Source organism: Euprymna scolopes, chromosome 11 (assembly GCF_053919585.1).
Source record: "Euprymna scolopes isolate OS-2025 chromosome 11, ASM5391958v1, whole genome shotgun sequence".
Classification (NCBI taxonomy): domain Eukaryota; kingdom Metazoa; phylum Mollusca; class Cephalopoda; order Sepiida; family Sepiolidae; genus Euprymna; species Euprymna scolopes.
This window is the reverse complement of record NC_136492.1, coordinates 61,322,834-61,347,476: the sequence shown is the minus strand read 5'-3', so window position 1 is coordinate 61,347,476 and position 24,643 is coordinate 61,322,834. Positions and strand designations below refer to the sequence as shown.

The 24,643-nt window shown below is 36.9% G+C and overlaps 1 protein-coding gene and 1 pseudogene across 11 annotated transcripts in view; one reads left to right on the top strand and one right to left on the bottom strand.

Annotated features, from left to right (window-relative positions):
* Positions 1–24,643, top strand: part of LOC145287875 (fibronectin type-III domain-containing protein 3a-like) — a 791,938-nt gene that overhangs the window by 68,784 nt on the left and 698,511 nt on the right. The gene's annotated exons all lie outside the window — the stretch shown is intronic.
* Positions 16,505–16,630, bottom strand: LOC145288386 (U2 spliceosomal RNA; annotated as a pseudogene).

The window sequence follows — 24,643 nt, the reverse complement described above, 5'->3', positions numbered from 1 at the left end:
ATCCAATGTAAACAAGTTCTTGTTGAGCCGTCCCCATAAATCAAATTCTACCAAATTGTCATCATTAACGATTACAACACTACCACGTTACATTCATTAACTTTTATCCTCGAGTGGCCTTCAGACCTTAATAAGTAAAAAAAAATATTTTACAGATTTCATTTTCCCTATTATTCCAATTCTCTATTGATTATTATATTGTACACAATATACAGTTATTTCAAAAAAAAAAAAAAAAAAAAAAAAAGACTTGGTGCCACCAACTAGAATTGAAACAAAGATTTAGTGTTCCAGCCTTAGTCATTATCATCAAAATGAACGGACTTGAACGTATAAATGTATATTTGTGCATGCATACAAGAACACTTTAATTCAATCTATGCCTACCAGGTTCCAATTTTTTAAAAATTTTGACCACTTAGCAATTATTTTTTACCAGCTTTTCTGTATAAGTAAATCAGATGTGAGTGTGTAAAAACATTTAACCGATAAACTCTTAAACGATTGGTCACATAACACTGAAATTAACACGAAATAGTAATCATGCACCAAGGATGATTTATAATGAGCAAAGTCTTTGTTTGGATGAATGAATAACGCGTAGAGAAATATGTCGGCAAGTTAAAATGTTCATTTGAACTTGCCGACATATTTTTATTACTTGCTTATTAATTCATAGCTTGAAGTAGTTTAATTTTAAATCTTATCTGTCGATAGCTCAAACTGTAGTGAATGCGGTTGGAGCACTAAATGTTCTGGTTTCAATTCCAGCTTATAGCATTATAGTTTTTTTTTTTTTTTTTTTTTTTTTTTAAATCATTACTATATATGATTTTCAATAGAAAATTGTCTGTCATAATAAACACAATCTGCATGAATTAAAATATATTTAAGCGTATTTTAGGGCCGGGCGCCCCACCTCCGTTAAATGTAAACAACGGTCAAAAAAAAAAAAAAAAAAATGCGATCATTTGACCCGCTTCGTGCCACTCTGTGGCCTTGTGCCTTGGAGATGCAGTTTGAGAAAATGGAAACAGATAGACATAGTGAGTTTTGTAAATGAGATTTCTTTTGAGGACAGAAACGATGAAGTGTAGTCTTGCACCAAATAGTGCACTTTGTACCTCTTTTTTTTTTTTTTTTTTTTTTTTTTTTTTATTTCCTCCATTTAATTGTAGATGTGTGTGCACATCACTTTTATTTTAGTTTGAAAGACTTAAATACAAATGACTCTTTTGGGAGAGGTGAATATCCAAGTTAACTTCAAAGCCTTGAAAATTATATTTATGATGCTTTATCATGGAAATCGCTCCAGACAATGCATGAAGCCACTTGATATAAGGAGCTGAAAAAAAGTACTGCTTCAAGGTAAAAAAAACAGCCAGTGTTAAATGAATAGATGCTGATCCAGATAACAGCATTTTTTTTTCTCGTTTGTCAGAAGCATAGAATGTGAGGACTAAAAGACAAAATAAGAGAAACGAAAGTTATGAGGCTGTCAAAAGTAAACCCAACCTCCATTTTCTACTTTTTTTTTTTTTTTTTTTTTTTTTTTATATATACTTAACACAATCTTGTTTTAGCAGGATTGTTTTTCCATATGCAAAACAGTATGGAACGAATATCGTTTAAATAATTACAAATTCGCTCAACCTGAAAGTCCTTATTTACTTGCCTCATCACATAGAGGCAAAATGGGAGACTAGATCAGTTTATAAAGCAGGATTCTGGATTTGCGACAAAAATTAAAATTGACTTGGTCTCGAAGGATTTTTAATCTCTGCCTCCTGATTAAGGACGGAACAGATACAACACTTCAGTTATAACCTGGAGACCAAAGTTTATCAGTTTCTTATATATTTAATTTTGTGAATAACGGTAGAATAGCCATAATCAAACTGTAGCTTTTATATTTATATATTTTTTTTGTAAATAAAACTATCAAAGATATTTGGGTAGGATAATCTTCAGAGTAAATGTGGTATTTTAGTGACTGAAGTGAAACAGATGGACAGAGGGCAGAAGAATGAAAGAAACTTCCTTGGACGAATGGATCAAAATACATCTAATTAAGAATAAGATAGACAAAGAATGATCATGGCCATCTTCCTTAGATTCCCACACTTTGTGAGTGAAAATACTTATTTGCTAATAAATAATTCAAAGTGTAGTATCTGTTTATTAACTCTGTCAGAGTTGGAGAAATCCTTGATTTGGGTGGGTTTTGTAGTTTTAATTTTTATCCCAACCCAAAAGTGGGGATGCTATTTTTTTTTTGGGGGGGGGGGGGGGCTGAATACCTTCTCCACTTTGAACCGAATTTGTCACATCCAGCACTTATGGTTAGGCAAGTGGATAAAAACATTTTGTAAAAGAAAGGCGGATACTCTGTTTATAAAAATAACTTTGAATCATTTTACACAAGCTTCTCCATATGTTCAGATTTTAGACATTAAAAAAAGAATCCCTTATTTAGAATCGTATTCAAGAAATAACGCCGCCAAAATTGGGAGAGATGGCATCCTATGACAGTTTTTCTTAAAATAACTCGTTCATCCATCTTGGTCTTTTTGGTTAGAAGCAAAGTGTAGTATCAGTTCCAATCTTAGACTTAATCTTTTCTGTCCTCGGTTAATGAGTGAGAAATCTTTCTAGACTGAAACAAATTTTATTTTTGTTCCAATCCGAAGTGCTCCTGTCATGGGAAGCTGGATTTTCCTTACATTAAAAACTGATCTTGTGTATACGTCTTCCCTCGTAGGGAGGTAAATAAATAGGAACTCGATTACCCCCCCCCACACACACACTTTGTTTTTATTTTTTTTTTTGTTGTGTGTGATCAAATATTACATTAACTGGTTTCAAAAACACAAAAGAATTAACTAGTTGTACTCATCCAACATTGTCGTTTTTTTTTTGTTTTTTTTTTTTAACTTTCTATTTTATTTTTATAACTAAATTCTTAATTGAATCGAATTGTTAATTAATTAAATGTTTTTTGTCTTTATTTATAAAAAATCATTGGATGTAAAGTGTCCAAAACAGAAAATTTCTTCTAATGCATGAAAATTTGCTGGGCATTGTAAAGTCAGAAATTACCTTCTATTCAGTGGTTTAAAGACTTCCAAATTCTTTTTAAACGTCAATGCAGTTTTTTTTTTTTTTTTTTTTTTTTTTTTTTTTCTTTTTTTTTTAGCTATTAAAAAGATCAAAATGGCCGATTTGTTTATAAAGAAACCGAATTACATTCTATGGATGTAATTTCATGATTAACTTTTTTAATAGGATTACAAAAAAATCTTTAACATTGAAATTTTTTTTATTTCAATAAATGTTTGATTAATCTATTGTGAAAAGAGCAGTTCTTTTGTCTAAACATACAGACAACTGCCAGTTGTCTGTATGTTTAGCTAAAAGTTCAAAACTACTAACCAAAGACCCACAAAATTTATATTTTCTTGGTTAATGTTGCTCTAGATGTATATCTAAAATTTAGAAATAAATATTTACATTTAAAAGGGGATAACTATAGTAAATAAATTATATTATTTTTTCAACACTGTAAAACGAGAGGAATGGGCTGGATGAAAGTGAAAGAAAGCGTTGGGGGGGGGAAGACAGGAAATGGGAGAGGGAGGATGAAGAAATAAAAACAGCCAATATTTAACTTTTCTATTTTTATGGCTCCGAGCAACACCGGGTAGCCCTGCTAGTAGTAAATAAATATGTAATTATCAAAGTTATGGTAACACGAGAAGCACAGACACAAGAAATGGTCACACACTTTTAATATAGAGATCAAGTTTGCTGGGAAGATACAGCTTCTTTTTTTTTTTTTTCTCCCTTTGTACACATGGTTTCATTTTTATTGTGGTGAGGGGGAAGATCTCCCATTGCAGCCTGATGGTCGCTTGGAGAAGGTGACCAAAAGCAGCGCACAAGAAAATATGAATCTATTTACCCAGCTCCCTTTATAAACATTTCTGATGACCTAAGCTTAACTAAATCAACAACCTGTATCAAAAGAATGTTCAAAGAAATCTTGTGACAACGGTATCCTGGGGACCAAGTAGGTTAAAGTAACTTTAAAGCCTTGAAATTTTTACTCAAAACTAGCTGGGCTACCTGACTGTGTCCGGGATACTGTTAAGAAAATATAAGTTAAAAAGTGTAACATTTTTAAACTTTTCCCTCTCTATGCATATCCTCGACCCGACCACACTACTCTTTGAACACCCCTTCTCTCTCTCCTTTTCTTTCTATATTTTTCTATTATATTGAACCAACTAAGTTATTTGTCCTTAGACATCTAATACATCACTCATTAAGTCCCGGGCCACATTAACAAAATAACTTTGAAGCAAAATTTAGTTTTATTCATCAGCATAGTCTCCTAGGTTGATACACTGATTTTAATGCTTCCCTAACAATTCAATGCTTTTTTTCTTTTTCTCCCCTCTTTTTCTCCCCTCTGCCCTGTCCTGGAAGGAGCATAAGGTGGTTGCTGAAGCAATTCAAAGTGTAATTCATGTAGTTTTTTCATTGTGATAAACTTGTTACACGGGGCATTGTCTTGAAAGACAATTCTTAGGCGATTTCAATTTTGCCTGTCTAGCAGGATCCGTGGAAATTCCACAGGGTACTGATTCATATGTAATATATTGATGTTGCCATTCTGTATCTGATCAGCGTAAATGGAGACACTCTGATATTGTAGCTATTTAATTAAACTGCAAAAGTATTTATCCAAGCTAGCAGGGACGCCCGGCAGAGCCAGGTCATAAAATACTCTTAAACATATTTTAATTCTTGCAGGTTTTGTCTATATTATAGTTAATGTTCTATCGATTTTTATACATTATAAACATGCGATTTTAAAAATAAACACTATATCTATATGACTTGGGTTCATCAGCATATATATATATATATATATATATATATATATATATATATATATATATAACTTTAGTCGCTTCAGCTATAATCGAAATTAAAACTTTTGAATAATTCTTGATAAAATTATTTATAAAAGAAATAGATTACTAAGATGCCATCAGCTAAAAACAGAACCAACACTTATGAAGAATTCTTGATAAAATTATTCTTAAAAAATAGATTATTGGAGTGCTATTAGCTATTACCAAAACTAAAACTTATGAGGAATTCTTGGTGAAATTATTTATTACAAGAAATCGAAGTACATAACAATTAAACGGCCCAGATGCAAGCATGACAGAAAATAACACGCTATCGTATTAATATATAGATGATCTTCAATATTGATAATTCTTCGTGTTTCCAAGTATCAACGAAAAAAGTACCTTGTGCATTCCAAAATATGAGAGCCAAAACCTTGTCTGCTGATGTTTGTCTTTAGTTGCATTGGATGCCTTTCAACTCTTGCTGGTTCACTCGGCTGACTGTCAATTTGATTGCGAAATTAAGTGATCGATCTGTTTCCTCCATTGTTGCACAATAACACACAAACTTTTTATTGCACTAAAACAGTTTCAGAGAATGCTCTGAATCATCGATGCATTGTTTTGTGGGCAAACACACTGCTCACTTTCAACACGGCTATCTCATTGGCGAATGTTCATGCAAAATGTTGAATGTACTGCCTTTGAACATATTCAACTATTTCACAGAACTTCAATTTATGATCAGCCAATATGAGTTTGCATCATTTGTCTGTACAACTGGGTTTAAAGTCAACATACCACCTCTTAACCACTGTTTCCTATGGGGCAGAATTTAAATAACTTGTCAAGCCATTGCTTTGCTTGAACAGTATTTTTTACCATCAGAAAGCAATGCATTATCAGCACACAATTAAGATGTTTTTTTTCCTTTGTTTTGAAAATTAATGGAAGCCTTATGCAAATAACTAATTTGTAAAGTAATAATTTGAATGAGCTCAAATCATGACGCATGTAATTTGAAGGTTAGTACTTTATAAAATTCATGTGGATGTTGTTTTAATTTTTTTTTTTTTTTTTTTTTATTAGAGGCACCATCTGTGTGTCAGGCCTGGGACTTATTGATGTATGCATTAGAAAATGTTCACTAACATCTCTTAATCATCCATCTGTATGTCAACACTGCTTGACATCAAAAGCTACTCAAGTAGTACGTCCAAGGATGGAGTACTGTGGCTATATCTGGCCAGGAGCTCTAAAAACTTATTCTGCCTTGACAGTTCAAAATAGACTTTGTAACCTAGTGGGGGATACCCTTTTCTCTTTCCTGCAACCTCTATCCCACAGAAGAAACATTGCAACCCTGTCTCTGCTCTTTCGTTATTTTCATGGCAAGTGCTCGTCTGATCTAATCTATGACCCCCCCCCTTCTCGGATTTTCATGAAAAATACCCGTCCAGCTGAAACCACTATCATTAATTCCCCCCACTCTTTATCTGTGCCTAAACCTAAACGTAGATTCCATGAACAAAGCTTTTTTCTTAGAACTGCATGCCCGTGGAACTCTGTTCCATTTGTCTGCTTTCCAGCTGACTACAATATGGTCATCTTCAAGTTCAACATAAACAAGTCCTTGATGAGTCATCCCCTTAAATAATCGAATTTACCAAATTTCCATTATCAACAATTGCTATAATATTGTCCGCTTGACTACTGTACACTCATTAACTCTTATTCTCGAGGGGCGCCTGGGCCTTGATACGTGGTGACTCCTTTGTAAAAAAAAAAAAAAAAAAAAAAAAATCTGGATAGGAAGAATTGAGGAATACATTACACGTTCCCAACATAGTTGATGTTTTGTAGCAAAATACATTTGTCGAATGTGTGCTATCTAATTGTGCGTTTTTAACTGCTTTTTTTAATGGACTTTTGTCCTCTGGTTTCTTAACGTCTATTTTAACGGTCCATAACTCGTTTAGTGGTGTTAGTGTGTGCATGTTAGAACATATAATTCACATAAAATAACAACATACCTGTCCGCTGTTGGCCGCCTCTGTCTTTTGGCTGCTGCTTGGGGCATTCGACAATCATCTTGGATGGAGCCGGACCTGTTGTAACAAAGATGCTTCAAGACAGGGTCGCAAGATGAATGAGCATTTATTTATTTATACAGCCCCTTTAAGAAATACGTTTCTTATCGTTGAGCACTTTCTGTTGAATTAAAAAGTCGGTCAATTTAGCTCTTATGCGTAGATCATCGTATAACGATTTGATCACTGTCTGTCTGACGTAATCAACATTTAAATTAAAATGTTTAAAATTCAACGCTATTTCACATGATTAATGGTAGCCGAATGGATACGGCCTCCGCTAATCGAGCCAGAGATGTCTCGTGTCGCGGGGTTCGAATCGTTCGACTGGTAGTAATCGTGACACCCTGCACTGAAGAATCCCGAAAGGATGAAACACTAGTGTCTGTAGGTATTTAATTATTATAGTAAAAAAATAATTATATATATATATATATATATATACATATTTTATTCACTCCTCAGAGTTCTCGTTAAGCAGAACTGGAGTGAATCTTGGCTTGTGGTTTCTCTATTCACCTCTCTTATGGGAAGGCCCTCTCAACCCATCTTGATTGTTTGATGGTTCAGGTCCAACTAACTAAACTTAGCTTATTCAAACCAGAACACCTGACACGCCACGTTTGGTCCCCATTTAGATACTTCCAGTGCAAGCTGACTAACCAACCAAGTTTGATACATGTCACATTACCCTTTAATTCTTTCTGCATCTTGATGCTCACTGAACTTATTGTTTCCAACGATTCAGTCCGGCATTTACTCCACTAGACAGATAGATAATTAGATAACTGAATAAATGCTTTCTATCCGGCATTGCCCAACATGAGGTGGTGTGGACATGTCGAAAAGATGGATAATGCAAATCCAGTCAGCAGATTTACTGAGGTTGATGGACTTAGAGGGAGGGATAGACCATGTAAGACAGTGAGTCAGTTATAGATGATTATAGGAAGTTGAGATTACAACCAAGCTTTGCACAAGATTGAGAGGCCTGGAGAAGAGCCATTAGGAAAAACCATCCAACCCATGCTAGCATGGAAACGGACATTAACTGGTGATGACTCTAAACGCAGGGAAGTTTTTTTAGTTTTTAATTTTTATTTCTGTGAATTTTTAAAATGTAAGGTGGATAACTTGTCATTTTCTTCAATTAAAACTAAATTATCCCCTTTGCTGATTTTCATTTAGAGGTGATTATTTAAAAATGTTTAATATTAGTAGTCCTCTGAACTAGACTAAGTATGTAGTAAAAAAAAAAAAAATGTAGCTAATTACATATATATATAAGCGAAAATGTATGTGTATGTATGTACGCTTTTCCTCGATGTGCACATAAGGCTTCTTTCAGAGAAGCGCTTGCTCGATTCACAACTTAAAACTTTTTTATATCATCTATAAATTGTAATATCTCCGAGTTATCCACGGAGCTCGCCTGTCTATTTAATTTTATTGACTTTCAAACGTTAATTATTCCACATTTCCCGCATCGGCACGCATTACATTCGGTTTTCGGTATAAAAAAAAAAGCGAAACTAGACTCTAATCACAGGCTAAAAGCCAGTTGTCTCAAGAGATCTAAGTAACGTTTGTTCAATGTCGACTTCGTCATATCAGACTGTAGCTTTCATTTCGCTCCTCCTAATAAACAGGGAGCAGGTTTTTAAAAACAAACCGATTTATTCAAAACTGTCCCGCACAAAATCGTAACTGCTGAATACCTATCGCCGTCACGTCAATCAAAAACGCGCACCTGTTTTTTTAAAAAATTTTTTTTTAAACACTTTACTATTTTCCAACTGCGCGTTGTGAAGGCTTCGTTTTTTTTTCACATACCCCGAAAAACACTCGGGCAACGCCGGGTACCCCTCACTAGTTATATTATAAATAACATAGTATAGCAGAAAAAAAAATGAAGATTAAGTTGAGAACAAAGTTTGAATTTTCAGCTGCAATGCTATTTAGGTCTCACTTTGAATATACAACTAGATACCTTTTTAGATAACTGTTAGATTGTTTTCTAGTTATGCCAGTACTAATGCACATTTAAAACACCCTTTATGAATGAAATATTAAATTAGACTTCACCTTCAAACCGTGATTGACCAGCTAGTTTAGAAAAATTAGCACCGATATAACACTGGTACATCTTATTGCATCTGTCAGCATCACATTAAATAGATGCATTAGATCTTATCACGTCTGTTTTACATGCTGACTTGCATTGGATAGATTTCAGAAATTGATTCCAAACAAACTTATCTTTAGTAAGGTCTTTATTTATTCCTCTATCTCTCGTCCATGTTTTCCATGACCTTCCTCTCAACTTTTCTACATCTACTAACTCAAGAACTCACCATTCTTGCAACGTTGCCATACCATCAAAGTCTCCTGTCATGTACATATTTCCCTATACTGTCTAGATTTAGAGCATCAGATCTAAATCTCTCGTGTCTTTCTTGTATGATTTCTCTCCATGCAACGCCTGTCTTCAATCCTCAGTGTCCAGGTTTCTTTTCTATACTTCATAACACTGTATACACATGCTTGATAGACTTTTCTCTTGGTCAACAGTAGTAACACTGCTGGCTAATAATAGCAGGAATCCTCTGAACTTACTACTCTTTTTTTTTTTTTTTTTTTTTTTAGGTGGGGTGGGGGGTCACCACTTATCAAGGCCTGTAAGCCACTCGGGGATAAGGGCTATTAAAGTGTCTTGCATAAGGGGGCGATTCATCAGGAATTTGTTTGTTGGACTTGAAGACCTCCAAGTTGTAGTCAGGTGGGAAACAGGCAAACGGAAGAGTTCCACATGTATGCACTTCTAAGAAAGAAGCTTTGTTCATGGAATCTACGTTTTGATTTAGGCACAGATAAAGAGTGGGGAAAATTACTGACAGTGGTTTCAGCTAGACAGGTGTTTTTCATGAAAGATTGGCGAGGGGGGGGGGTCCAGAGATTGGAGCTCGGATGAGCACTTGCCATGGAAATAACGATAAAATAAAGACAGGCTTGCAGCGTCTCTTCTGTGGGATAGAGGTTGCAGGGTAGAGAAAAGGGCATCCCCCACTAAGCCAAGAAATCTATTTTGTACTCTGTCAAGGCAGGATAGGCTGTTTTTAGCAGCTCCAGCCCAGATGTGGCAGCAGTACTCCATCCTTGGACATACTTGGCTTTTATATAGATAGAGAATTGCATCAGTAGTGAAATATCAATCAGACTAACATCTTCTCTATCCTATGCTCCACTGGTATCACTGACGGAACAACATTTCTGAACAATGGTATATCTGAGTTTATTAGAGGTTTCAAGTCTCTACATCAGACCTCCTTCATCCCAATGACTCGGCTGTTATTAATCAAACACTAGCTTGTGACCCAGTAGCAAGCTGCATAAACATGTAATCATTAGTGGAAACAAAACAAATGACTGAAAGTAGTTTGATATATAGTTTCATATATGAACATAGCAATTCAGTTGATTACATGCTCTCTTGGTAAAAACAAATCCATAATGATAGTGAATTGAAAATAGAAACCAGTTATTCATGAAATTTAATGTAACGCTAATCCAAAGCTGAAATCCTGTGTAGTTTGAAACTGCTGTGGGCTAACAAGACTATGACTTCAACATATTCTGTTGTATTTGTCACTGTTTATGTATCCGCTTGACTAATTATCAAATTTGATCAAAATATCTGCCAGGGTCTAAATTAAAACTGATTTAATTAATATCATGGTTAAGGTTACAAAAGGTGATGGTTACATCATTGACGATAATGTCAGTATTTATAAACTCGCTAGTTGGCCTATATTATAGCTAATGAACTCCTGTATCTTATCTAACCTAAAAAAAATTATGGTCGAAATTGTATTTCAAATTTTTCTTTAATTTTTTTTTTTTTTTTTTTTTTTTTATGGCTTCCCTGACAAAAGAAGGATGGACCTGTAAATTCACCCTTGCCCGTTCATCTGTCCACACTTTTCTCAATAACCACATCTTGGAATTTTTTTGAAATTTTGCACAAACATTAAACATGATATGAGTAAAAAAAAGTAACAGAATGGATTTTCTGGGAAAACTCCGGTTGCCCCCCCCCCCCCAGGAGTGCCTTTCAGGTTAAAATGGCTGAAACAGACAGTTATGCTTATTAAAAAAAAAAAAAAAAAAAAAAAAATGATGCCTTGGATTTTTATAAAACTTTCTGAAAAGTTGTAACTGATTTCTATATAATTTTTGTCTATACTTTGCGATAGCTCTTGGGTGTGTTCCACAAGGGCTCTTTTAGGTCTAATAAAAACACTCCATTTTTGGGACTATTTTACCATATTTGTCCAATTTTCTGTGTATGTCTGTTTAGCAGTTTTGCATGGTGCTGAACTCAAATTTAAATGTTAGTCTTGGAGGTTTTTTGAGGCTAAATGTAGGGGAGGTGCAAATGATGAACTTGATCATTTCTTATTTTGCATGGTGCAGAACTCAAATTTACATATGTTAAAGCCTAAAATAAAACCGCACTGTTTGTTCATTTTCACCAGGATTTGACGTCCCCTGGGGACTTCTCTGGCTAAATGGGGGAAGGGGCGATGCTGAACTTAGTCATTTTTTTTTTTTTTTTTTTTTTTTTTTTTTTTTAACTTTCTAAATTTAATGTATGGATTTGCTTCTCTTTGATAACTACCATGCAAAACTTACAGCCATTATCAAATATTTTCAAAAATTAACATTTCCATGACATAACTTTCAGAATACTTCATACAATATAAGCCAGGAAAATCGCCAGTTTACCATCAGCTGCTGGACAAATGCAGACACTGGGGCGTAGATTTGTCAAGGTTACCCCATTCTTTAACCTTTGACTGCTTCTAGTCGAGGCAGCAGAATGAGATCCTGACGTTTTTATTTTTAAAATTTTTTTTATTTTGTCATGAATATAGCATAAAACTAGTGAGGAAAAAAGGTAGCAAGAAGACTTGTCACAGGACGGGTCAAATGAATTCCCCTAACAATAATTTTGCACCACTATTGTAACATCGTACACATGTTTATGCACGTGGACCTAACATGTTGTAGCAGAGTATGTTGCAAGGAACATAAAACAAGTAATAACTTTAATTCCCACCCCCACTTTTGTAACCACATTTTTCCTCATTCTCCTGTCATGCCTGACTTGTGACGTCACCAACATCTTTAATGTGCTCTCTTGTCTGTTGTGCACATCTTTATTTGGAGTCTTTTTTTTTTTTTTTTTTTTTTTTTTTTTTAGCCTTATGATGACGTCATTTCGCATTTGCATATGCTATGTTACACTATTATATCGCTTACAAAGATTAAAATATTAATATAATAAGACTAAAACTTATATATCTAGAATTTTTATTCCATTTTTTATCAAAGTCTATTAAATTATTGATTTACATGTCTAAAATTAAAGGCTTAAGTTTAAGGAGGCTTAAGAAATTGAAATATAGCCTAGGACATGTTCTTTTCGTTTTGACTCGGGTGTGTATCTGGTGATATCTTATGTTTTTGTATCAAATCTTCACACTAACGTAATGTACTTGCAATAACCCTTATCCCTGAGTGGCTTCCGGGCCTTGATAAGTGGTGATCACTGTATAAAAAAAAAAAAAAAAATATGGTGATGTGGTTCTCGGTTTATTAACTGTATCTGTATTGGGTATATACTCGAGTCAAAACCATGAAAATAATATGCTGTTGTCATAGCCCTACTAATTACTATGAATTAAATTCAGTGCAAATTTGCTATATTTGAATTTTAAAGTGGGATATTGTCCAGACTATCCACCTTAGTTTTTAAATCATTATAATGAAACTGAAAATCGGAGAATATTTATTCATACCTAACATTCTAATGTTAAAATTTTGCAAAACTTACAGGTATCTGAATTTTCATGAAGGGCCTCCACTCCCTTTTTATTACCTTTGCGTAAAATTAAATATAGCTACAAAGCCACCATTTTCCCTTACATGGAGTATTGTTGATGCATCACTAGTCTCTTCCTCTTGGATAGGGTCCAAAAGAGTCTCCAATCTAATAGATCCTGATTTGTCAACTTAGCTCCAGCCCTTATCCAATCACCGTAATGTTGCATCCCTATGCCTGTTTTAAAAGTATTTGAATAGAACGTGCTCTGATAAACTCGTTGCACTAGTGCCGCCTCAACGTACATGCTCCCGACAAACCTGCTTAGCAACAAAATCACACCCCTTCAATGTTGAGATCCCCAAATGCCAGAAGGTTTTCTACTCTAATAGTTTCTTCCCTCAAACAGCGAGACTTTGGAATTCCCTTCCTAACTATACTGATATGCAGACGCTTAAATGTAACGTAAACCTGCATCTTGTTCATCATCTCTAAGCATAGTCCCAAATAGTTGCCCCTTATGTCCAATTGGTGCCTTGTTTAGGGTGGACGCGAGTTAAAAGAAAAAAGAAAAGCCCACATTTCGAACCCTACACCTAGCAGTTGTTCCAAAATTCATCATGATCAGTTAATTATTATCAAGTGAATCCAAATATATATACATACACACATCTAACTTTATATAGATAGATATTTGTATCTTAATATTTGCTTCGGTTTTTATTTATTTATTTTAACTCTTCCGGCTGTATAAATGATACTAAGGGGGTGGGGGAGGGGATGTATACCTAACTTCCATGTCTTACTGGAATTTACTTAGCAACTTGTGTTAAATTTTATACAGAGAATTGTTTACAAAAAATGTTTCAGCATAAAATAACATCAGGAGTTAATTTGCCAGGTTTTGATTATTAGTAAGAATTCAATGTTGGGAGTGTTGGAGTTAAGACTTTGCAGATAATTTTTTTGTCCCTCATAAAAATAAGTCTAACATAAACGTAAGCCTGATGTGTTCGGTAATTTGAATGGGACTAGCATCAGAGTAAAAACTTTGTTCAAGTCTCATGGTGCATATTTGACTTAAAGATATTTGCAACAAGCAATAATTGTTATAAAGCGATTCCTCTGAAGTTCGGCACCTCGCACCACTTATGTTTGATTTTGAGTCTATAGTTCATTACAAAGTGGTTTTATTTAATTTTTTTTTTTTATTAAGGAATCATCACTTATCAAGGCCCAAAAAGTCATTTGAGGAGAAGAGTAAAATTAATGTAAGGTGAATGTCGAGACTACACAAGCTTGTGTATGATAGTGATGTCTGGGCAGAATCTGATTATTGAAAGAGACAGCTTAACAAGAATTTGTTTACATTGGGCTTGAAAAATCAGTTGGGAAGCAGTCCGGCAGTATTGTTCCACAGTTCTAGGAAAGAAACGTTGTGCATGGAAGTTTTAAGAGAGAAAAGGGAAACTACCAAATTGTTTTTTTTTGTTTGTTTTTTTTCCCCCCCCACATTTTGTTTTCTCTAGTTACCTTCTTTTTTTTTTTTTTTTTTTTTTTTTTTTTGTGGTAATATATTCTATACATTTGATGTATTGCTGTTGTCACAGAAATGCATAACGTAACCTGTTCTTTTTCCCTGCATAATCATGTGTACACATCGGTTTTCATTAGATCACTAAAGTTAGGTAATGCTGTCTGCTTAGTACCAGATGGGTGACCATTTGGGAATACCAGAAGCTGTATGTAGGAAGATGCCGAGATACCTCCCGGCAAAACAAATTAAAAAAAAAAAAAAAAAAAAAAAAAAAGATAATGCAGAAACTGTCATCACTCCTGGCCAGGAATATGCATACAACTGAGGACTGCTTGTGAATTTAATATTCTCTACAAACACTCCTTCGAAGGAAGTCAGCTCAACCCACCCAGAGTGAATCCTGCATTTTTTTTTTTTTTTTTCATTTTACTTGTGTTGAAGTTCTCAGAAACCAAGAGACCCAGGAATGGGGGGTCTAACACTTGATCTCTATATGAGATCCATAGATATTCAAATATTTTATTAAAGTTCTCCTTTACCTCTCAAGCACTGTTAGTAAAGAAGTTGGAATATAATTTTCCTCTTCCCAATTGACCATATAGTATATCTTTCTTGTGGTCATTTGGTTTTACTGGATACCAGAATAGGAATTCATCTAGTCTGGTAGGGTATCCAGTTTCGAGTTGAGGTAACATCATTTGGAGAGTGACAAGTAACATCACATTCCTCATAAAAGCTTGTGTGGATTAGCCATAGTGAGGATATCTTCTTTGTGCTGCGAATATTTTGAATATTTAGTCATGGTTTACTTTCAGGGAAAGTATCCTCCATCAGTTACCAGGCAGATACTACTTTAATGAAGTGAATTTTTGTAGTTGCAGAAAATTCAGTTAGTTTCATACATAGAAAAGTTTACATTTTCAGCTGGTAAGGCTAATAATCTATATCTATAAAAGTGTGTGTGTGTCAGACTTGAAATTTGGGAAAATCTTAATCTTTAAAAAAAAAAAAAAAAAAAACCCAAAAAACCTATGATATTCTTTTTGGGTCACTAGTAATCCTCCCCTACTTCACCTCTATCTCTCTCCATTTACCCATCGTTAGATGACAATTTCTGGTTAACTGTAAAATTATGAGGTGCCTTCAATAAGTTTCCAGACATTTTTCATATGGGCACTTTTATTGATAGTACGCACATGCAACTCGTCCCCTTCGAAGTAATCTCCTCCAGCTGCAATGCACTTGTACTAGTCCAACAACTTCTGGAAGTCCTCTTGTGTGAGCATGTCAATGACCCTTGTCGCAGCCTCTTTCATCTCCTCAATTGTCTCATAAAGACAACCTTTAAGGTTTTCCTTGAGCTTAGGGAATAACCAAAAGTTACAGGGAGCCAGTTCTGGACTATAAGGAAGATGAGGAACTGTCTTTGATGCCCATCTTAGTCAAATAGTGTGTGACAAAGGTGAAGTTGTGGGCGGGTGCATTGTCCTGGTGGAAATGCCACTGATCCGATGAAGAGTGCTGGCCTCTTCCAGTGGAATCTCTTCCTCAACTCCCTTAAAACTACAATATAGTATTTTTTGTTGCATTGGGTTTCCACTGGACAGACAGTCATGTAAATCATCCTCGTGCTGTCCAAAAAGAAAGGGATTGTCATAAATTTCTCAGTGGATTTGCTGTCTAGCCTGATAGGGTCTTGGAGAGCCAGCATGCTTCCACTGTCTTTTTGTCTCTGGGTCATAGCAGTAGATCCAGTTTTTTGCAGGTCACCAGAGCATCAAGAACTGGGATCTGAATTAACAAGGCCGATAGCCATTAGTTGCGTGCTCTCGTGTAATGAATGAATGCGTGAATGTAGGATTGACATGAAATTCTTAAAGATAAACTAAAATGACCGAAAAATGGGCTGAAATGACTTAAATAAATAAAAAGTAAATGACTTAGAATGACTTTAATGAACTTAAGGATGAATTGAATGACCTTAAGAATGACTTGAATGTTTAAAAAATAACTGGAATCCTTCAAAAACAACTTGAATGATTTGAATGGCTTTGAGACTAACTGGTTGTAAAGTGGGTGATCATTTTACATCAAATTAATACAGAAAAGTAATCCCCCATTTTATATTACAATAAGTACAGCATGTAGTAAGAACACATACTACACTTTGATCTTGGCCAAAAGGCCAAGAAAAGCTGTATTTATTTGCTCCCCCCACGAGCAAATTAGGCACAAGGCCGATTTTTAATGTGAGGAATGAAGGGGAAATGGGGACCAACTCCCCAGAGAGTAGGGGAGCTTGATAGTGACAATTGGTATGAAGGGTTGCCCCTACATTGACCAAGGTCTTATATGTGGAGTTGCCCCCACATATGGTCTTTGCTTGCAGTATCTGCCGGAACAGATACTACACTTTGAGATATTAAATCTTTTATTCATGTTAAAAAATACAGTCAAAATTAACGATGAACAAAAAACTTAGGCACATGGCCAACTCAAAAGGGGGGGGGGATTTTGGGAGTCGTTGGTCATCCTTGTCACTCCAGAACTAAACAAAGTCAAAAGTTTCTCCCAGCTAGTATCTTCTTTCACCATAATACTGCATTCACCCTTTCATATTGGGGGACGTCCTAGTAACTCCCAATTTTTAAAACATTTTTTATTTTTTATTGACGTGTAAAAACAAAAGATAACAATAAAATGGTACAATAAAAACAAAAGGTGATTAGTAGGACCCTCCCAACCCCGTCTAGTTGATAAACTGCCCGTTCCACTAGGTTTGTAAAAGGAACCTCGCTTCTGCGGGTCAGTCTCTAGGTGGGGATGCCCTCTAGATGGGGGTGAATGGAGAAAAGAAAATTTTTGTGGGTAAGGGATGGAGGTTAGTTTGTATTTCTTTTTCTCCAAGATGGGTAAAATTTAGAGGAAGGGGTGAAAACAAAAATTGCAGGTAAGAGGGGATGGGGATCTTGGAGGCTTCCTAATCGGGGAGGGATGGAACACACACTCAGCTAGCTGAGAGACTACTTGTTTAATTTTACTTTAAAGAACTGCGCGTTCCACACCTAGGCGGGGAACACGTATTCAAATTTGGCTCCTCTTCGTACACACAGACTTGCCACATGTATCCATCTTCTGTCAAATGCCGCGCGATGCAGCCTTCTTCTATCACATCTGATCTTCACCCGTAGTTGGTGTTTAAAGAATGCGATCAGATCTTGATCAGAAAAAGACAACACCCTCCGGCAACCTTGCAGACGCGACGTCCAAATCACCATTCTCGCCACGGCCAGGATCGTAATGTAGACCATTTGTCTTTCCCGGTCCCACGGCGGCCTCACGTTGTCCACAACATTGGATACAGTAATTGGGCGAGGATGCTCAGGATCGATGCGCGCCGTCACTCTGCTGACATACGACCAGTACTGGCGGAGTTCGTGGCAATCGAAGAAAGCGTGATCCGTAGTTTCTACGGCCATTGTCCCACAACGAGGACAATCAGGCGACTCCAAAAACCCGGAACTGCATTGTATGTTGTTGAGTGGAAGTGCATTTCGGGCCAATCGCCAGGTCAGAGAGAACTCCGAATTGTTCAGATGACTCGAACCTGGCGCTCAGCTCCACGCGGAGCGGATCTCACTCTGCTGCCACCCCAAACGCGCGAATAGCGGGTCGTCAGCGGCCCCCTTCACTAGATCCCTGTGGAGTTCCCTACGGGTAGCAGTCACAAGGTCACTGGACCTTGGTAGTCGTTTTAGCGCGGCTCAGCACTCTTTCATGTAGGCAGATTCTCCCTGCGGCCTGCGACGGCTCTCGATGGAAGGGTCGAGAACGAGGTCGGGGAAGGCGGCAGTAACCACGGTGTGCCACGGTTGGTCATCCTGCATATAGTAGTGGCTCAGGAAGGCCAGCCTCTCAGCATCTCGATGACACTTCAAGTCCGGCATTCCCAAGCCTCCCTCACACGGACATTGAATACAGACCTGTCTGCTCACCCAGTGTCTTCCTCTGTCCCAAAGGAGCGAGGACAAGAGTTCGACAAGACCTTTTAGGTGTTGTGCAGGCAGGGGAAGTACGGCCAGTCTGTAAAGGATGAGAGGAAAGACGTAAGTGGCGCACGCCTCAGCTCTACCCTTTAAGGAAAGTTTCCTAGGAAGCCACGAATTGACTGCAGCCTCCACCTTTGACCGTACCTCCAACCAATTCTTGTCAAGCTGGAGACCCGGTCTGAACCACACGCCGAGGATCCGGACCGGGCCATCTGTCCAGCTGAAGGGCGCAGGGAGGTTTGCGTTGCCACTCCATGCGCCCAACCGCAGTCCTACCGACTTGTTGCGGTTTATCTTGGCCCCCCCCGTGATTTTTTCGTACTGTGTGAGTGCCTCCGACACGACCTCAATGTCTCTGAAGCCCGACACGAAGATCGTGACATCATCGGTGAACGCGGATACCTTGGCAGCTGAGCCGCCAGGCAGAGCCATTCCGCGCAGGGCCGAATTTGCCTCCCCATGTCTCAGCTTGCGGAGAAGAGGCTCCAAAGCCAGGACATAAAGCAGGGGCGACAGTGGACAACCCTGACGAACCGACCGAGGGATAACAAAGGGTTTCGAGCGCTTTCCGTTGACTTGCACGACAGCCATGGGCTGTCGATACATTATGGAGATCCACTTGCAAAAGTCCGGTTTAAAACCGGCGGCCTCTAAGACAGATGCCAGGAAACGATGGTCGACTCTATCGAAAGCTTTGGACTGATCTAAGTTTATCAGCGCGGCTTCCGTGTCGTCATCTATTCCCCCCTCTAGGATTGTGCGGATCAGGTGCAAGTTGTTCTGAATCGATCTCCCCTTCACAGCGTAGTTCTGTTCCGGTTCAACCAACTCGTCGATAACAACCTGCAGCTGATTCGACAGGACCTTGGCCAAAATATTCAACTCTGTGTTTAGCAGAGTTATGGGCCTGTAGTCGTCTAACTCTTCCCCTCCATGCCCGTCACCTTTCTTCAGCAATATGATCACTCCCTTGGTCACCTGCCCTGGGATGGATCCCTGAGCAAACCAATGGTTGAACATATCCGTCAGAAGAGGCAGAAACATGGGCGACAGCCTCAAGTACAGTTCGTATGGCAGACCATCAAGTCTTGGCGATCTGTCACAGCTGACCTGCTTCAGCGCAGTAAAGACCTCCCGCTCCGTCACCCGGCCCTCGCAACCAGCCGCTCTAGCCGCCTCGAGGCGGGGAGAGTCGGCCAAATAGTCGCTAAACTCAAGGACCGGAAGATCGGGCTGCTGCGTAAAACGCTTCTCGAAATGTTCTCGAAACCCCTCGCAGATCTCCCGAGTCGATTCCAGGGTGCGTCCATCCGGATGTTTGACTTTCGCAATATATTTGTCCGAGCCACGCCTAGAAACCTCACGGCGCACGTCTGCATCAGAATTGACTGCTTCGTTGCCTATCTTTCTAAGCCTAGCTCTAACTACTTGGCCTTCGTAACGCTCGCTAGTCTCGCGTAGAAGGTCCTGCTTAGCTAGTTCCTGACTAACCCTATCACCCTCCCCCGTAGCCTGGGCTAGTTTCTGCTCTAGCTGCTTCTTCGTCTTGGCCTTATCTAGTGCGAGGCGCTGGGCATACTTGACGGAGAAGCTTCTGATCTTGGCTTTGAGACCTAACCACCACTTACTCCCGGTAACCGCCCCCACTAGTGCCTTTTTAATCAATTCTCTTAACTGATCTTGGAAGTCTTGTATCTCCAGAAGGGAGGTGTTTAACTTTCAGTACCCCGCTAACTTAGGCCTATTTTCTAGCTTCAGCTGGGCCATAACTAATTTATGGTCCGTCTGGCCTAGCCAAGTGAACGTGGGATAAGATAAGAAGTCTACTTCGCCTCTCCTAACTAACATCCTGTCCAAATAGGTATTTGGATGGGAGGAAACGCTATTGGTCCACGTCCACATATCCTGCCCCGGATGCTCGAACCGGAACCTGTCGACCAGACCGCATCTAGCCATCAGATCAGCCAGACTGGACTCGCACCTCTCCAATCCTCTAGCATCGCCTCCTACCTTATCTATCTCGGGGTCTAAGATGGCGTTCCAATCTCCTATTAGCACTACCCGGTTCCGACAATCTACAAACGCGTCAAGCTGACTGAAGAATGAGACCCTCTCACGAGCTACAGATACTACACTTTGATCTTGGCCAAAAGGCCAAGAAAAGCTTAAAAAACTAAGAACAGCATCTAACAGACCTTTGATCTTAACCAAAAAGGCCAAGCACAAAAGTGTTACGGACAGACTGATGGACCAACTTAGAGTCGCTTGCACGCGACTAAAAAGCCAGTTAAAAAAAAAATTAATCAAAAGCCAAATTTAATCCTTTTGCTTTCTCTTGCTCTCTTTTCTTATCTAACTAGAGGTTAAATAGTATTACTTTGGACGGTGATATTCCTTTTGTTTATAATGAACTGTTTCAGTCTTATTTACTTTCTTCATTACCTTTGACTAAAACAAATCGATAAATTATAGAATAAGAGGAAGGAGGTGGGGTAACACAGTATGTTGAGTGATGTGATATAGAAAGTTATTAGAAGATGGGTCATTTTACAAGTTATTTGCAAAATATGGTAACCTAGCATGTCTACCCGACGTCGCCTGGGAGAATAAAAAACTAAATTAAAGTTAATATGTGAAATATCTTTTAAAACCGCTTTCTAGCCGTCTCTATCTCTTTTGATAAGTTATTTTATTATTGTATCGTATGAATCCAAAGATTCTATTTTTGATAGTGTTTTTTTTTTTTTTTTTTTTTTTCATCTGATATTTTTCTAGTCCTCTTTCTTTCTAGAAAGATATCGAGTATTTATGAGAGAGACCATGTGAAGGTTGACAATATCTTAAGTGAAAATGATTTTTGTGGAATTAACAGGATTTGATCTTGGGACACCTAGGTTGTTAGTGTCGTTAATCACTGAACTACCGTCACCTCCCAAGTTATTTGTAAATTATAGTTGATAAGAATAATTAAATGGAAGGTTTTTCAAGCATGACTCCATCCCTAAACCAAGGAATATTTTAGCTTTTATTTTATGTGAATGAAATATATAGGATGGGGGGGGGGAGCTTTAGAGAAACAAACATTGATTTAGACTAAGACATCAGAATCTTTTGTAATCTATGAATACAACAAAAAAAAAACATTAGTTTCATGCGTTTTTATTCATGTGATGTCTCTCGGGTAAGAAAAACAGTAAGGAAAAAAAAATGTGATTTATTAAATTTTCATCAATTAGTTAGGTAAGAATTTTTTTTCTTATCACAATTGTAAAGTAATTCATTTTCATAAAGCAGTTCATTGAATTGAATGAATTCAAGTTGGAAAGTTTAATAAGTGCAAAATCTAGAATATCAGATATAATCAGTGCGTGTGTGTATGTATGTATGTATGTGTGTGTGTATATATATATATATATATATATATATAATATGCTAGCATGGGTACCCGGCGTTGCCTGTGTGTTTGGACGTGTGTTGGGCAAAAAAAAGTGGTAGTAGGAAGGCAGGCTCGAACCTGTACCGCGAAGGAGGAAAAAAAATGTGACGTCTTTGCTGTTACGACCACCGCCAAACTGGAAGTGACGTAGGTTTAAATTAAAGCTAGACAACCGAAAAGAGGGGATGACTTTCAAAAATATGTAGAAAAGTGCCCAGTTGAGGGTGAAGAAATTAATGTTTTTAGCCTATTTTTTGGTATTTGTCGTCTGAAGGGTCGAGCTTAAAACAATACTGATCTTGTGAAAATTTGTCGCCTCTGTCGAAAGTTTTAGGCAGATATACAAACATACATACATACATACATATATTTGTAGCTCAAGTTTTCGACTCCAACCGATTAAAAAGCTTGCCCTATCTCTGAATACCCTTTATATAAAATTTCAAATGTTTAGACCAGAAATTATCTGAGTAATTTGGTAGACACCATAAAAGTCAAATGTTTAACTTTGGCCCCTATTATGACCCTTTAACATTTATTGTTTTGGGCTTAAATAAAGTTATTAAGTTAGATCTATGTCCAAGGAACCTATATCTAAAATTTCAATTGTTTAGACTCAAAAGTGGTCGAGTTTTGTAGAGTTCTCAACGGTCAAATCGTTGAACTTTGACCTCCTAACAGCCAAATTTCTGGCCAAAAACTGATTACAAAGATTTTCCCAAATCTCACTACCCTGTATATCAAATTTCGAGTCTGTAGACTGAAAATTGACAGTAATTGTGTAGGGAAATGTACACAAATACAGCAGACACACTTTCACTTTTCTAGATATACAGATAAATACTGTATGGGAGGACTCTTCTATGTCAAAATTATTTCCCATCTTCAACTTCTTTGTCATTGGACTCGAGCAATGCTTGTTCAGGGAAGATATGATTTGGATTGTCCAACCCTTGGTTCACAATCTCCCCATGCATACACCTTTTATAGAAGGTATCCATTGATATGGAACAGAGGCCTCAAGAAAAAAATAAAATAAAAATCAATAAAAAAATAAATAAATAAATGGCTATATTCATTAAGAAACAGATATTTAAATTATTAAGCGTAATTAAGTTTATTTATTAATCATTTATTTAATATCTGTAATTAATGTACAAAATAAATTCTTAAGTATTTTTTCTTTATTAAAGCAACGTTTTTCATTATAATATTACTAACGGCTACTCGGTCCTGATTGTTGTAAATTACGTGGATTAGTGGGGGGAAAGGAATTAAAACTAAACCATCTTCTTAATATTCTAATTTGAAATGTCAAGTTCATTTTTGGGACGAAATCACAGCAAAAATAACCTCATACTTCAAATGAGGTTCGAACGCGCAAACTATATATAATCTCTCTCTCTCTCGTTAACTGATTGAATACAGGTGGAAGGTATGAAATGCTGATTCTATTAAATATATAAACCAAACTGTCCTTTTTTTCCTTTCCCCTCTCTTTTCTTTAGAACTGAAAATTCCACAATCTATGATGGCGTCCATTAGGTCAATCACGCACTCCTCTAATAATAGACTACTCTTTTTTCAAGAATCAACAGGGATTATAATGAAACCAAAACTTGCCTCAAAGTGAAACATTACAGGTTTTACACTATCCAACATTATAAACTGGTTGTGTTTATCCAAGACAGGTTTAATGTTTGATATGTAGGTGTGCTGACGATTGAAGGTTATTTTTAAGATTTTTGTTGTGAAATGCATTTGGTAAATAGGAAGACAATGTGAAGTTAGAAAACCTAATAGGGGGTAAATTTCTGTAACTATCAAATTATTTATTTATTTTTATTTTTTTCATACATTCCTTATTTTGTGGACATTGCCTAAAGCAATGGACAACAAAATAGAAGAGTTAGTGTGTGTAACATTTTTTTTTCTTAAATTTTCTCTATCTCGTTCTGTATCCTGATTTTTCTCTCCCTTTTACCCCCCCACGCCCATTCCCTCTTCCTTCTCTCTCTCTCTCTCTCTATATCATCCCCTCTCTCACTTTCTCTCTCTCTCTCTCTCTCTCTCTCTCTATCATCCCTTCTCTCACTTTCTCTAGCAACTAGAAAAAAGGTGAAAGTCGCATTCTTATATTTTTTGTTTGATTTATCTCCTCTTATGACTTTGACCTTGAAATGTTTGGTCAAAGTAACTTTTTCCCCAAAATTTCCACTTCTGATTTTTCCAAAATTGATGGTTGGATCTGTTCTTTGATAGCAGTAACCACCACGCAAATTTTCAGACGGATCAGATAAATAGTTTTTGTTATCAGCCTTTCCTTGACTATAACTTCAAGAAACTTTGAACAATATGGAAAAGTAGAGGTCAGATTAGACTTTAGCATGATTTATGTTTTGTGCTGTGATCATTCCTCTGCTTGATCTAAAAATAGTTTATATTTTTAATAGGTTAATGTAGTTTGCTTGAAGCATTGTTTATTGTCTACACAATACAATGCAGAAGAGTAACACTTTGACACAAATTGAAGTAAATTAAGATATAATGAAGTAAGTTATACAGATTCACCCTGTAATGCTATAATAATAATCATATATATATATATATTTCTTTTATTTAATATTTGCCTGTATTGTTTTAACTTGCATTAGTATGGTCAGGTGGAGAATCTGTATTGTAATATTTCGGAAAATAACCTTCGTTAGACATATCTTTGACTTTC